This window comes from Pogona vitticeps, chromosome 5, assembly GCF_051106095.1.
Source record: "Pogona vitticeps strain Pit_001003342236 chromosome 5, PviZW2.1, whole genome shotgun sequence".
NCBI classification, from domain to species: Eukaryota; Metazoa; Chordata; class Lepidosauria; order Squamata; family Agamidae; genus Pogona; species Pogona vitticeps.
In genome coordinates, this window is record NC_135787.1 from 114,643,965 (window position 1) to 114,657,018 (window position 13,054).

General features: G+C 42.3%; 1 protein-coding gene and 1 non-coding gene across 51 annotated transcripts in view; both read left to right on the top strand.

Moving 5' to 3' along the window:
• MAGI2 (membrane associated guanylate kinase, WW and PDZ domain containing 2) overlaps positions 1–13,054 on the top strand; it is an 889,129-nt gene that overhangs the window by 598,186 nt on the left and 277,889 nt on the right. The gene's annotated exons all lie outside the window — the stretch shown is intronic.
• LOC140707898 (U2 spliceosomal RNA) lies at positions 12,222–12,412 on the top strand. Its single transcript, XR_012088036.2, has one exon. It is a non-coding gene; the product is annotated as a U2 spliceosomal RNA (small nuclear RNA).

Genomic DNA, 13,054 nt, shown 5'->3' on the forward strand with positions numbered 1-13,054 from the left:
TGCCGAGATGCCTGAGGAATTGATGAAAGATTTTGCAGAGTTTAAAAAACTGGTGTTTGCAAGACATGGGATAAATGCAGAGCAGCTGAGACAAAGATTCAGGTCCCTCACTAAAAAACCAGAACAGACTTTCACCCAAGTGGGGGCCCAACTGGTGAGGCTGCTTGAGAAATGGCTATCGCAGGAGGGAATAGAGACCTATGAGCAGCTTAAAGATTTGATAGCCCTGGAACAGTTCTATTCAGTCCTGCAGGGGGAATTGAAATTCCAGGTGAGGGAAAGGAAACCGAAATCTGTGGCAGCAGCCGCAGAAATCGCGGATTTTATCTCCCAAATAAGAAAGCCCTTGGGTGAGGGGAAATCTGTAGGTAAACCCAAAGAAACCTACAGCAAGTACTCTCAGGGACCAGGGAAAAGCCAGCAAGGGGGAGGGGCCCATGGTGAAGGGAAGCCCTCAGGCATGAAACCAAGCCCTCAGAATTTGGAGGGAAAACCAAAACAAGATGAGAGAGAATCAAAATATACCAGAAAATGCTATTTCTGTCAGGGAAAGGGTCATCTAATCTCAGAGTGTGAGAAATTAAAGCAGCTAAAAGGAATGGTGCCTCAGAATTCTAGTGGGACCAAGCCAAAAGCTGTGTTCTGTGTCCAGAAAGAGCAAAGCTCATTGTCACAGAGGGAGCCTGTTGCCATGACTACTCAGTCTGGAACAGCTACCTATGCTGATCAGGCTGAGGAAAATGGTCCTCTTCTGGAGGTAAAGCGCTGCTTGCTGATAAAAACAGATTCTCAGTTGTTTGAGACAGCAGGGGTGGACGTAGGAATACTTGACCGTCAGTATAGGGGGCTGCGGGACACTTGTTCCCAAGTAACCCTATGCCATCCAGATATCATCCCTAGGGAGTTTATAATCCCAAATGAGAGCATGAAGGTGGCAGGGATTGAGGGGCAGATAATCTCTCTGCCAGTAGCAGAGGTACCTGTCAACTTTCAAGGCTGGAGGGGAGATTGGCGGATAGCGATTTCATCGACTCTGCCAGCAGCCGTGCTCGTGGGAAATGACCTGGCTGAACATGTGAAACGGGTGCTAGTGATTACACGCTCACAAGCCACCACAGGGACAGTTCAGGGGGGTAATGATGAGCCAGAGACGGAAGCAGGTGGGGGAAGTTCAGAAGCTGTGGTGGAAACCTTAACCACAGACAGCAGATTTGGACAGGAGCAAAAGGCAGACGCCACTCTCCAAAAGTGTTTTGAACAGGTGACTGACGCCCAGCTAACACCTGAGACCCCAGTGAGATTTCTGGAGAAAAAGGGGATTTTATATAGAGAAACCCTGAGGAATATCTCAAAAGGGGGAGATGGGATCAGAAGTCAGCTGGTGGTACCTGAAAAGTATCGCCCCATGATCTTACAAAGGGGTCACTCTGACATGTTTGCTGCACACTTAGGAGTGAACAAAACACAGCAGAGAATAACACAGAATTTCTACTGGCCTGACATAGGGAAGCAGATCAGGGAGTTCTGTAAACAATGTGATGTGTGTCAAAGGCAGGGGAATAACCGCGATAGGACCAAAGCAAAGTTGTGCCCTTTGCCTGTGATTGACACTCCGTTTAAATGCATAGGGGTGGATATTGTGGGACCTTTGCCCAAGGCCACAAAGAGGGGGAACAGGTTCATCCTAACAATTGTGGACCATGCCACAAGGTATCCTGAAGCCATACCCTTGACTAACATTGAAACTAACACAGTGGCCGATGCTTTGGTGGGGTATATGTCCAGGATGGGATTTGCCTCAGAGATAATCACAGATTTGGGCGCATCGTTCACATCAAAGCTCATGAAACGCTTATGGCAGATCTGTGGAATTAAGCACAAGGAAACCACTGCTTATCATCCTGAAAGCAATGGGTTAACTGAGAAGTTCAATGGGACTCTAATGCGCATGATTAGGGCTTACTTGGCAGAGAATCCAAACAATTGGGACCAGAAGCTGCAATCCCTTTTGTTTGCTTATCGGTCAGTGCCACAAGCCAGTACCGGGTTTAGTCCATTTGAACTTCTATTTGGGAGAAGGGTGAAAGGGCCCCTTGATTTGATCAAACAAAATTGGGAGCAGATCACCCAGGATGACCCACAAGACGTTGTGACTTACATAGACACCTTGATGAATGACCTAAGGAGAAATCTAGAGCTGGCAGCAGAAAACCTGCAAGCTCAGAAGGTCAGACAGAAAACATGGTATGACCACAAAGCTAGAGAGAGGCACTTTGACCCAGGGGAGGAGGTGCTTTGGCTTAGGCCCTGCAGAGAGAATAAGCTGCAGCTCAAATGGGCAGGACCATATAGGGTCATTTCCAAGATGTCAGACCTGAACTACCTAATAGAGCAAGAGGAGAACCAAGCAAGGAGGGTGGTTCACGTGAATGCCCTAAAACCCTACTACAGAGGGGAACAGAGGGTTTTATTCGCGATAAAAGCAGCTGAGAGTGAGGAAGCTGAATTACCCTTCTGGGAGGGTAGAGGGGAAGTAAAATACAACCCAGAGGAGGTAAAGATCAGTCCTGCACTCACCCAAGACCAGCAGCAAGAATTAAAAATGCTGCTTAATAAATATCAACAGGTATTTTCCAACAAGCCGGGGATAGTGAAGGGAGTGATGCATCGGATCCACACAGGGGATGCACCCCCGCAGGCAGTATCCCCATACCGAGTAACGGGACCCTATAGGGACAAGGTGCGGAAGGAGCTGGACGAAATGCTGAGGGAGAACATAATCGTCCCCTCTTCTAGCCCTTGGTCCTCTCCAATAGTCCTTGTGGACAAGCCTGATGGGAGCATTAGGTTTTGTGTTGATTACAGGAAGTTAAACCGTGTAACCACTCCTGATGCCTACCCAATGCCCAGGCTAGACAACCTGATTGAAACCATAGGGGGTTGTCGGTTCATCTCATCATTGGACCTGGTAAAGGGATATTGGCAATTAAGAATTGATCCCAGGGATCAAGAAAAGACTGCCTTTTGCAGCCCTTTTGGTCTCTATGAGTTTCGAGTCCTGAGCTTTGGTCTCAGGAATGCACCAGCCACATTCCAAAGGCTGATGGACCAGACCTTGGCAGGGCTCAATGACTTTACAGTGGCCTACATTGACGACATAGGGATCTTCAGTAATACCTGGGAAGATCACCTGATACACCTGGAGTTAGTGCTGCAGAGGTTAAGTGCAGCAGGGCTAACAGTAAAGGCCAGCAAGTGTCAGCTGGGTAGCCCAGAAATAAAATACTTGGGTCACATGGTAGGGGGAGGAATGATAAAACCCCTGGAGGCCAAAATAGAAGCTGTTCGTGATTGGCCTAGACCCAACACCAAGAAAAAGGTCAAATCATTTCTTGGGTTGGTGGGCTACTACAGAAAGTTCATCCCGAGGTTTAGCGAGATTGCGGCTCCGCTGACCGATCTGACGAGGAAGACGGCTGATGACCGCATCCCGTGGACCAGCGACTGTGAGGCGGCGTTCCAGAGGTTGAAGGAGGCGTTAATCAACTATCCAGTCCTGCGTGCTCCAGACTTCGACCGGGAGTTCATCATCTACACCGATGCGTCTAACAGCGGGGTAGGAGCAGTTCTGTGCCAGGAGGATGAGAATGGTGACCAGCATCCAGTGTCCTACCTGAGTAGGAAACTTCAAAAAGGTGAGAGACATTTGGCAACCGTGGAGAAGGAGTGTTTGGCCATAGTCTACGCGATCCAGAAGGCCAAGCCTTACATCTGGGGAAGACATTTTGTTCTGTGTACTGACCATTCACCATTGCAATGGTTAAAGACAATGAAAACCCACAATAGCAAACTTATGAGGTGGGCTTTAAACCTACAGGACTATGACTTTGAAGTGAAGGTGGTCAGAGGGTCAGTGAACTGTGTTGCTGACGCCTTATCAAGAAGACCTGAAGAATGAAGACGGCGAAAGAACATGGACTATATGTATATAATGAAAACAAAAAGTTAAAATGTACCTGGTTTTAAATTGGTTTGTATTAATAAAGGTAAATGGATGTAATGTAAATGATAAATGTTTAAATGCATATTTGCTATGGTTAACTTGGAGTGTAAGTATATGTAAGTATTATATGGTATGTATAAATGTTGTTTTGTATTTTATGCAGGTTGTTTTTTGGTGAAAAGCACTTTTAGCTTTCCCCCTACAAAACAACTTTTAAAGAGGGGAGGTGTTACATAACAGCACTGATGTTACCTGTCTGTCATGGGTTTGGAGGGAAAGTTCCATCCTATGGGGAGTGGAAGGCGGGACATCAGGAGGAGGGGCTGTACTGTATAAATATGTGATGCCTGTGTGGTGAAGGGAGATGCTGAGACAGACTGTGAGACACTGGGTTGGGACGAAGCAGCAGCTGGGGAAGAAGAAGCTGTTGTGGGAGTCTGGGTGTCTGACAGGGTACTACTGTGTGTCAGAGTACCAACCTGATAAGTTCAGGTGTCTGTGGGTTAGCCAGAACTGATGGGTTCAGGGTCTGTGCTTTAAGTTAAAGGTTCTAGGTGAACCAAACTGTATGCTTGTGTGTGTGAGAATAAGCCACGTTACTTTATTTTATTCACCTGATTGTTTTATTTACCCTGTTTGTATTTAAAATAAACCTTATTCTTTTATTGTTTAAAAATCCATCCCTGGTCTGTGTGACTTATTATAGGGAATGGTTGGTGGCAGCTTAGTAACTGTGTGATAGATCCCAGTAGGTCTGGGTTTGTCACAGTAATGACTATCTTAACTTCCATGGATTTTCAAGTCTAGATCCAGTCTTATCTCTTTTCTAAGGGGACATTTGAAATATGAGCAGATCAGCTGTACTGCAGGGTTCAAGAGTAAATGTTATTTTCCTTCATTGGGACAGCTGCCTCAAGGGAAACTTTTATAACTTTCTGCTCTTTATTTACTTCCTCTCTGCTACTGGCTGGCCAAAGAATGCTGGCAATTGTGCTCCAAAATACAAATCTGCACACCCCTACTTTTTACAGTATTGAAAAAAATCACTTATGGGCTGATTCTTCAGACCATTCCTCTCTAGGTGTGTTAGAACAATGCCACCAAAGAATTCCAACTTTGCACCTGAATCTAAAAGTCAAAATGATACCCCCTGCTCTTTGATTGTTCCAAGAAACTAGTAAAGAAACCGATGCAAAAGCAGAAATTGAATTCAGGTGATAATCTCCTCTGAAATCTACTTCCTCAAAAAAATGCCTTATCTTATTTTAAGGCTGGATTTGAAATTTCTGTTTTCATTCTAGATTTCATCTATGTGCCCAGTCCTACTCACATGGAGCTGTTTTCAGAGACTATTTTAGCATTTCAGTTGGTCCACCTTGCAGGTCCGGTTAAGGATGTTAATTGAAGCCGGCAGATCCAAACACAGGACATCAATAGTTCAAAATGTGCATAGTGTTAGCACTTTATTTCTGAAATCATATTGAAAATTAGGATACTATGCTGTGGCCAGACGTACAGCTCATCTGCTGATGTTTTCTCCACTGAAGACCTTGTGACTCAGGCTGGTCATGTGTCCTGCATTCCAGAGAATGTCTTGTTATTTGAAAACCTGTTCAGCTGAAGTATCTTTCAACATCGGGAATTTTGAGAAGGACAAGGAGAGGCCTTGAATTTGCTCATCAAGAGCATATGACTAAGCAGGCAAAGAAAAAAGAAAAACCCACAAGATCATTGTCTCCCCATTACGGTGACAGGTATTTACAGTATATGCAAAGTACAGCAATTATTTCTGAATCTGACAGGCCTATCTACTGTATTTTTCAGTGTATAAAACACTTTTTCCTAAAATAATTAGAGGAAAATTTGAGGGTCATTTTATACACGGAAGGAGGCAGTCGCATGCACGCTTGGGCGTCTCTTGTTGCCACTGCCCAGCTGCCTCTTCCAGAGCTCCCACCTTGTCCCCTCTGGTGGCTGAGGCAGCAGCAGGGGGAGGAGACGGAGGCGAAGGAGCATTCACACGGGCTCAGACACCTCTTGCTGCTGCCTCCCCTGCCTGCCTGATCACCACCTCCAGTGGGACTGACGGGCTCACCGCAGGTTGCCGCTTTTTGCAGAGGCAGAGGCAAACAAGCACTCGCGCATGCTTCCTGATGCCGCCGCCGGATCACCTCCTCCAGCAATCCTCTCCTTAGGGCAGGGGACAAGGCAGTGACCACGTGAGCTGGAGGTGAGCCCCGGCAGTGGCGCTAGAGGAGGTGATTGGGCAGGCAGCAGAGGCAGCAGCAGGAGGAGATGGAGGTGGAGGAGCAGTTGCCCATTAACTGCTCCTCCACCTCCATCAAGGGTCAAAATTAGGGGGTTGTTTTATACATTGGGGGGTCGTGTACACAGAAAAATACAGTATCTATATTTAATTCCCTCCCTCCGTGTGTGTGTGTGTGTGCACTGTGTGCGTGTTTGTATGGAGTTCATACTAACCAGAGGTGCTAATCAGTGATGCTCTGGCTATGGATTTCTCAGAGACTGGCTGTATATAAAATCTACTGCATGTTACATTTAATGTAGGCTGATTAATAGCTTCCTATCTCCTGTTTTAGGTTCCAAGGCTCCCTGGGGCTTCCTTTTGCCCTAGGAAGGTCTTTTAAGAGCATTGGGACCAAGGGTGGGGGAACTTTAAAAGTTACAAATCACTGCCAGATTGCATCCAGCAGTCCCAATTTAGTCAGTCAGAACAACTGAGAAGAGGAGGAGTCGATAAGAAAGCCAGTAAGGAGTGTGCTTTTTGCCTCAGTTTTTCCTTGTGGGATTAGTGTGTACTGAGCTCCCACTATCCTCCATCTTGGACTCTTGCTTCTGTGCCAGCCTCCTTCCTGTGCCTCCATCTTAGATTATTTCCTCTCTCTTTTTGTATTTTTTCTTGATTTTTTGGGGCAATTATTTTTGCCTTCTTGGGATTATGTTTGGGTAACCTGTTATGCTTTCTTTGGGGATTCCCCCCCCAACATACATTCCTTTGATTTTTTTTAAAAATTGGTCCTTTCCTTTCTTTGTTTTTGCTACTGCCTGGGATGCCACGTGCTGCCTGCTGGACTTAAAGAAAAGAAGTGGTGGGGGAAGAAAATTTTCCCCACATTCTAGCAGTTTTTGTTTGGGGCTGGTTTGGTTGCATTTTTATTCTCTTATTTGCTTGTTCACTGTTCTTGGTATTTGGGAGAAGTGACTGTTGGTTTTGTGGTATTTGTGTGTGTTTTGCTTTGTGTTTGGTTTGCTATATTTCCCCCTCAGGTGTGTGCTTTCCCTGTTTGAAGGGAAAATAACACTGCCATTTGGTTAATTTACCTTGTATTTATTCTGTTAAAGATTTGTATTTTTAGTTGTCAGAGACTTTTTTGTCTGCTTCTATAAGGGTGTCTGGGCCTGCTTTTGGAGTAGATTGATTGTTGCCTTGCCTCTGATTTTCTTGAATAGTTTTGGGGTGCTATAAAAGATGCATGGAGATGCATGGGGTGCAATAAAAGATGCATGGGGAAACTCAAATAAACCTAAATAAAACTTTCCTTTTCAACTACAATGAAAAAACTTGTACACATAAAATAAGTCAAAGAGGCATCCCTGAAAGAAAATAAAGATATAAAGATCTAAAATCTAATTGCTAGTAGCTGCTGGAGATGGAGGTATTCTGGCCAGTTGGGACCAAGTACAGATTATGCATCTGAGCATCAGGACCATGGAGAGTTCCACATAGAGCACATTTCAGGGTTGTTTATGCTTCATTTGTATAATAAATTCTTTATGCCAGTTGAAGTAAGTGGCTGGACCCCTAATATGACCTAAGACTCCATTCCATTCCAGACTCAGTCACAGAATCTGGCTATCAAGGGTCAGTAGTTATAATGGCTATATAGTACCACCAATATCAGAAGTATCCCTCTACATTCCAGATCATGATAAAAATGTGCTGTTGTTCCACTGGCCTGCATATAGACTTACTGTTAGCATCTGGTTGACCATTGTGGCAATAACTTTATTGTTCACAGCCAATTGTCTTTGAAATATACAATGTAAGAGAAAATTCCCAGTCTAAAAACTAATTAAAATAGCTCATGGATGTGCTTATCAACAATCCAATCATACCATACATTACAATGAATATTAAGACCCACTGCTTGGTTGCCACCACAACCTATGTGATAGATGACTGATTATCAGTGAGCAATCTTAATATTGCTTCCTGAAAGTTACAAAAGGTATATAACTAGATGATAGGTGACCAGAATCCTTTTCTAAGATCCCTATAAAGAGCAATAAATAGAACAATAAATAATGAACTATATCCTCATTCTGATTACAATCGAAGATATATTCATGTTCTATAACTGGAATTCCTAGATATCTCCCTTCATTATATGTAGAAGGACTATATAAATGCTCTATGGAGCCATGGAAAGGTCAGTGTCTCAAAATAACATGGCCTTGCAGTTGAAGAATACCAAAAAGCATGTAGCAAATATCTGCAATATTGACACATCAAGAACACTGTTTTAGAAAGAGTCAAATGGCTATATTTTTCACTCTTCCTATGAGGGCAGCAGTTGGGAGGGGAGAATAGAAATCTGCACAAGAAAATTTTTGGACAAAATATCATTTCTGTAGAAAAGCAACTTTTTTTGCAAAAAAAACACATTGCCATGGTTTTTTTATAGAAATAAGTTCTAAAACACAGCAAATAAATAAATAAATAAATAAATAAATAAATAAATAAATAAATAAATAAATAAATAAATAAATAAATAAATAAATAAATAAATAAATAAATAGCACAAGAGTTCTTATAGTTTCACTCAGCATGGAGAAAATATTTGAAATTTTTCATTCTTACGGGTGAGAATGAAATAAGTAAAGATTTACATCCCCATTCTCAGTCTGCATACACGTTTGATTAAGTAGGCTGCTTCCTACTGACAGTGCAATCTTATGCATGTCTGCTGAGAAGTCAGTCCCACTGAGCTCAGTGGAACCTCCTGGCATATAAACTTGTATAGGATTGTAGCCTCAGGCTTCTGTCAGAATAAGAGAGTTAGTTTCTGAGATGACACAAACATATTCTTTGTTTGCATATTAACAGCTGGAATGTACATATACTTCAGAAAGCAAACCCATATTTGTGAGAATGTAATACCATCTTTGCTTAAAGCTTTCTAAGTCACTGTATTCCTCTCTGATGTTGTTACAGTCCTGTTCCTATGCTGTCTAGAACTGATAAGAGTTGTAGTTTAAGAGCATCTGAAGATCCACAGATTGTCTAGCTCTGGTCTAAGCTTACTGACATTATATAATGTAAGTCTTTAAAGAGACAGCCATGTTATGTTGGTTTTCTGATCTGTTACATTTCTAAATTGGATTTTTACTACTCAAAATGTTTATCAGATTTTAACAAGAAAAAAAAAGCTGTGATGAATTAAACAAGAATGCCTGAATGTCAGTTTAGTTTTTGCCTGGCATTCCTTTTTTCACTTGCGTATTCTGTGGAATAACAATATGCTATGACAAAAAGGTGTTGCAAAAAAAAACACCAATTCCTGTTCCTTTCTATAGTGAATCTTAAGATTTCAATATAGAGCTGTCATCATACTTGCAATGCCTGCTCTACAATACAATACAAATTAGGCTGGGCAACAACTGTAATTTAACAGCATTTGTTGTTGCTAGTTTTTAAATGCAGCATTACAGAAATTACATGTACAGTCCTGGCCAAAAATATTGGCACCCTTGCAATTCTGTCAGAAACTGCAAGCCTTCTCTCAGAAAATTGTTGCAGTGGCAAATGTTTTGGTACTCACATGTTCATTTATTTGGTTTGCGTTGGAACAGCACAAAAAAAACAGAGAAGAAAAGTCAAATCTGATACAATCCCCACAGAAACCCAAAAAATGTATGTCCACAGAAGTTTTTTTTTTTTTAAAGGCATAAATTCCTATGTCTAGATCTGTTTTAGGAACAGAATTCTCAAGCATAGATCTCCAAATGCTGGGATCTTCCTAAACAATATTTGGACTACCGCACGCAACATCCCTGATCATTAATCATGCTGGCTAAAATGTTAGGGACACAATGGGGTAATGTGAGACACAACTCAGAAAGCATTGCGTAGAACAATAGCCATGCACTGTGTCCTTTTGAAGATGTATGGTTCAAAATTTGAAGTGAAGAAAGCTCACACACACTGGTATGAGAATTGTAGAATGGAGACTGTTGGGGGGGGGAGTAATAAAGATTACTTTATGCAAACATGTGCTTCAGATCATAGCCAGTTACCTGTTTCAGACATAACTTCACCTGTATGGATTCAAGTATTCCATTCAGAGACACATTAGAGGCAAGAAGAAACTCAGTTTTCCTGTTTCATGCAAAACAGCTCCTTAGTGTTAATCTTCTAAAATAATGCCTGATGTCCAGAGTAGGCCCATTGAATCAGTGGAAGAATTTACAAGTGGATTTCAGCTAATAGTTCTCAACTTCACCCCTCCATATGCTTCAATTCTTAGAAGCCCCATCCAACATGGCCAATGGTCAGCAATTCTAGGAGTTGAAATTCAACTATATATAAAGAGAATTCAGCTTTTAAAAAATCTGCTTTAGATGTTTTGATTGATAATTTGAAGGATAAACTTCAGACCTTTGGAGTAAAACAATAAGACAGTCCTTTGCTTCTACAGGGCACTATAACTCTCTTTAAATACGTCTCAGTGACTCATGAGGTAGTACATGATTTCTTTGGGCTAATTGGCAATGCACATTATTCACAAACTCACATTTGTTTTGTGATGTGAAAAGCTCACATTTTTGTCAAAGCCAGGCGGGAGCTTAGTGAACTGTGGGACTTCGCATCTGGGACTTCGTGAATAATTTATCTGAACTAATGAGGAACACCATGTGATACTGTATCAAAAGCAACTGCTGGAGAGAAAGCCAGCTGGGTTACAGCAGTTGTATATCAAATAGTTTACTAGATTTCGTCTCTCTGGAAAAATTAGAAAATGTAATGAGCAAAATTAGAAAAACAGGGGAGTAACCTCTTGTGGATACCCATTAGAAGAAGGAGGAACAATAATGATATAAAAAATTGTGGAAGTTCAGTGTTTCTTCATTCTATTGCATTCCAGTTAACTCTTGAACTCTGTTCAAGCATTCATTTTGGGCAGTGGTCCCCAACCCTTTTTGGAAGCGTAGGCCGTTTGAGCCTCTGAGGAAGGTGGGGCACCCCCCTGAGCTTGCCCACAAAGTGATGGGGGAGCGCGCATGTGCCCACCAACACCAGCTTCAGTGCTCCCCCACCCCTTTGCGCATGCATAGGAGCGCCTGCACACAACCCACCCACCCCTTCACACAGGCACTTGGGTATATGCGTGAAGGAGTGGGGGAGCGCTCACACCGGCGCTGGCACATGCACAAAGCAGCTGTTGGGAGGGAGTGAGTGGGGGGCCAGGAGGTCTCTCTCTGCAGCCCAGTCCGTCTCAGGCCACGGACTGGGGGTTGACGACCTCTGATTTAGGGGATAATGTTACACTGAGTAGAAGAGAGTATTCTAACACTTTCCTTTCTTCTCATTATTTCCATCAACTTTGTGTATGTGGACAGTAGCAAGTTTGGGGAACTACAGTCTCTGTGGATCCCTACACATGAGTAATTTTTTGGATTCTGGTCATTACTGTTTCAATCCTATTTACAACTCAGTTAAACCAAGAAATAAAGATCTAGTCAGTTTATCATAATGGGTATCAATGAATTGCATGTATTTAATTTGACTACTAAATTGCATTGCGCTTTTAGAAAATTAACCATGGGTCTCAGACGTGAATTGTGTAACTGAAATTCTGGGGGTTTTTTTCTGTGTTTTTTCCCCACTGCTGCTACTTTTGTTTGCATGAAATGTCCATAAATCATTTATCCACCCCTTTTAGCTCTATTTTTGCAAGGTCTGGCTTATTATTTAATTTCTATTCTACCAACAGTTTTCATTGTTGCTATGTTAGCAAGCAAAGGCTTCAAAATGGAAGGAAGAGGGGTAATATTTCCTTGCTGATTTTGTCATTAGGCAGTTTTTTTAAAGGCCCGTTTGGTTCACACAGATAGCAAAGTACTTATTATTTTTCTTGCCCTTGTTGCATTTCAAAGCCATTAGATCTATATTTAGCTCTTGCCAAACAAACAAAAAAAAGCTTTTCGGCCTTTTGGCTAAGATCAAGTGTAGTATCTGTTCTTATCAGTTTAATATCTGATATGTCCTCTATTTGAGGACTACATATTAAATGGATTTTTGGAGCTGGGAGATGGAAGAAGGGCTTGCTCTGTCCACTCCACGCATTGACCTGGTATTGCAGTGCTTCCAGGAACGGTGCACTTTCCCCTCTTGGGGGGAAAAATACTCAAGGTTCAAAGACAGAGAAAAATCTTTGGGCAGCCAGAGAGCAAAGACATTGTGGGGAAATTGCTCTCTGGTGTCTCCATCCCTTTGGACAATCAGAGAGAAGCCATAAGTATGGTGGCAGACACTGGAACTTCCCTTAATAATTCTATGAATTTTAATATTGATATTCATAAAATTAGTTTTCATTTCTTAAAGGTATAGGGAGCAATGATGCTTCCATCGGTCTTTTAGAGTGTGCTACATAGTGAAGTTGCTCTTCAGGTTTGAGGGGGTCTTCCTTTTTGAACATGAGTGCAGCCATGGCTCTTTTCCGAAACGCAGGTGTGGGAATGTTCTGGAGAAGTGGGTCCACCCTGGCCAGGTTAAATGCTAAGGGGCTAACTGGGCATCCTTGTTTAACTCCCGTCCTCGCATGGACTTTAATTATTTAGCCGCCCAGAGTGGTCGACCAGACCAGATGGGTGGGATATAAATCAAATAAATAAATAAATAAATAAATAAATAAATAAATAAATAAATAAATAAATAAATATCATGTTACCTTATCTACAGTACATAAGTCTTTCTGAACTAATAGTATAAAGTATAAAAGTATAAAGTGCTACATTTCTGCTGATGCA